This window comes from Podarcis gaigeae (assembly GCF_964106915.1).
Source record: "Podarcis gaigeae genome assembly, chromosome: 14".
NCBI classification, from domain to species: Eukaryota; Metazoa; Chordata; class Lepidosauria; order Squamata; family Lacertidae; genus Podarcis; species Podarcis gaigeae.
Window position 1 is genome coordinate 7,255,730 of NC_139690.1, and position 3,473 is coordinate 7,259,202.

The window sequence follows — 3,473 nt, forward strand, 5'->3', positions numbered from 1 at the left end:
TTTCTTTTTCAACTGAATGTCTTTACCACAATTGGGAAAGCAGGAGTTGGCAGATATTAGTAATCTTTCCAATGAGCTGCATTTTTCTACATGAGGCATTTTCACAGGCATCGGGCCCAACCTTTTTCACATGTTCGGCTACTTTAATAGGATTTACTTGCCCCTTTTCCTGAATTCCCTCCCCCACATGTCCTCATCTTCTCTGATTCCTGAGGTACAGATGTCCTCGTTTCCAAATAAGGGCACCTGTATGCAGCACAACTTGAAGAGCTGGCCCAAGACATTTTGACACCCGAGGCAAACCACAAAATGGCTCCCCACCAGGGAAGAAGGGGTGAGTGAAGATCTAGATCAGGAAAAAGAGGGGAGTAAATACTGACATTGGGAATTGCTGCCCCTGTGAATTCTGCCACCTGAGGCAGTCGCCTCACCTTGCCTCATGGGTGGGTCGGGCCGGACTACTTGGGCTGAATCAATGTTTTCGCCTGGCTGCTTTAGTGCAGCAGTGTCTCTGTGCAAATGTCGCAAGATGGAGTTTTTCCTTTAAAAATAAAAGGAAGGAAGAACCACATAAGAATGAAATGGAAACCATCTTTGAAGTGGGTTAAAAAGAACTTGGAGGAACTCCTGGTGGGGGTGCAGAACGCAGACATGCTTGCCTGGGAATTTATCCTCCTACCTGGTGTCAAGGCCAGCAGTTCAGTGGTGGGTAGCTCCAGGTTTCCCCAGGGATGGTCTGACTCTCTTCTTCCTTCAGGGATGAGCAATAGCAAAGCAAAGCAGGAAGACAATGGCAAAAGTTTTACCTGCTTTGTAATTATGCCGGCTAACTGCTGCTCTCCTGCAGCTGGTTGGGGTGCAGACACAGATTGTGTGATACAGGATAGCCTTACTGGGGTCCAATGCCATTGTAAAATAATTTTGCCTCCTGAATGTGGACCAAGGTGATTTTAAAGGTGTTCATATTTTATTCCATTGATCTTTGTCAATTTTTCCAGCCAGTCCCCTTTGTCATGTTTCTCACAGAATTTGCAAGCTGTCCATATCAGTTTTCATTAGTAATTATTATATTGCAATAAGTAGAACTGTCTTATGTAGCTTCTGGATGTAACACTGGTTGGCTTTCCTTTTAATGGAAACCAGAAACCCTTTGACTCTGCGTGGATTCTGAACTACCAGGTGATGGCTTTTGAAGTCACCAAGTGACAAGAATCAAGTTGAAGTCACTTTATGGACTCCATTACTTCCATGCACTGGATATGTTGCCCAAATCTAACTGATCCATTATGGCCTCTACCACTTCAGACAAATTGGTCCTGTGCCATTCCTTCGGCTAAGTTAGTGAAACTCATTGCAGAAAGGAATGGTGATTTGAGTGGGTAACCACAGCTTAAGAGAGTCATTCCTTTTTCTTTACTTTTGGTACTCATCCATGCCACCTTGCTGAATGACTGACTATTTGAACCATTTTAAATAAATACGGCACAAATACAATGATCGAGTTATGTAGGCGTAGGCATTTGGTGTTGCAATTGTGCCATGGCACGAAAACTGAGTGAAACTGGTTCACTATAAGTAAGTCAGCACTGTCCCTAAATAGGAGGGTTAAGTAGACTCATTTCCTACAACAAGCAAACTGGTATTTGCAAACCCCAAGTTTCAGCTACAATTACTCTTCCTCACTTCTGACTAAAGCTGAAACTATAGGACCACACTGACATTTGAAGCACATGGCTTCCTTCCCACTCAAAGAATTATGGGAACTGTAGTTTACCCCTCACAGGACCACAATTCCCAGCATCCTTAACTAACTACGGTTCCCAGCCTTCTTTGGGGGAAGTTGTATGCTTTAAATGTAGGGTATGGGTGTGCCTGGTGGGGAGTGTGTATGCAGGGCCGATGCCAGAGTAACTCTTTGGTAATATTATGCCCTCCCCCCATTGCACATCCTCCCTTTGGGTGGGTCTCCCTTCCCTCCTTGCATGCCACCACATTTGCCATCAGTTACCAGGTACATGAGCACGCAAGCAGGTGTTGGTGAGAAGGTGATTCGGTAGTGTCTCTGTCCTCTTTTACCTGCCCTGGGTCCAATCCTCATTTCTCCCTAGAGCAAGGAAACAGGTGTGCAAGCAAATGGATGGGCAAGAGAACAAGTGGCTACATCAGTGAGGAGCTGTACCAGGGGGTTCTGGTGGTTACTGGGCCTTCTCAAGGACACTGGGGCCTTGGCAGCTACCTGAGAATGCCAGCCCATTTCCCGTGCCCAAAGCAGGAGCTTCCATGGACCAGCCTGTGATTGGGAATAACTGTCCTTGTTTATTAGAATCATACCCTATCTCACAGCCCATCTCAACACTCCTGGGCCCCCATGAGCACACAAGCGCAAGGGGTAGGCTAGGGGTTGCAGCAGTGCCACTAGCAGAGGGTGGCAGTGGGCATGGCAGATGGAGGGTGGGCAAGGCATCAGTCCTAGAATTCTGCCAGGTTCCTTCCAACAGAGGAAGGGAAGCTTTGGATCCAACCCAACACTAACAATTCCTATGTAGCGATCATTGATGGATTTGTTTATTGGTTGGTTTACTTTATTGCACAATGGTTCCTGCCAGCACCACCAACTTCAAGCAGTTTTGCAGCGCTGTAAGTAATACAGCGTTTTCAGGTAATTGCAGGTGTTCCTTTTGATGATCTTAAGGATGTAGTGTGGGAACTAAGCCGGAAGCCAGGTGGGATTAAGATAAGTGTTATTTTTGTGGCATCATTCCAAATTTTGCCCTGGCTCTTTCAGGCAGTTGCGACAAGTAATAGTTCTTAGCTATGTACTGGAGTGCCTCAAGAATACTGTGCTGCTCCCGCCACATACTAATGTTCTGTGATAGACACTTGGGATGGAAGGAATGGAAACCGGAGTTGGGGGGGGTGGAGTGAGTGGGAACAGAATCGAATATCCCGAAAGAAGACATGAGTGGTTGGCAAGAGCACTGTGCAGACAGTTCCTGTGGGAATGTTGTGGATACTAGGAGAGGATATATTGATTTAATATTATGCTTCCTAACTTACACTTGCGAGTCAGCAGCAGAATGAATTCCCCAATATATAGCAGGAAGCTAGTTGGTAGATTCATTTGAATCTCTTTCCATGGTATGCCCCACAGAGGACCTTAAGGTCCATGAATAGTTTAGAAGTTAGATTATCCTCCACCAGGGCCAGGGCCTTCTCAGTGATGGCTCCAACCTGGTGGAATGCTCTGTCCCATGAGACCAGGGCCCTACAGGATTTAACTTCCTTCCGCAGGGCCTGTAAGACAGAACTATTTCGCCTGGCTTTCAACTTGAACTTAGCCTGATCTTTTATTCCTCTTCCTTCCCTCCCCCTCCCCTTTTTATGAAGATTACCTGCTCTGGGATCCCACAGCTAATTCTCCCCTGGTCTCCTTGCTGGCCCAAATAGGACTAATTTAGCCAGCTAGCCCTGGT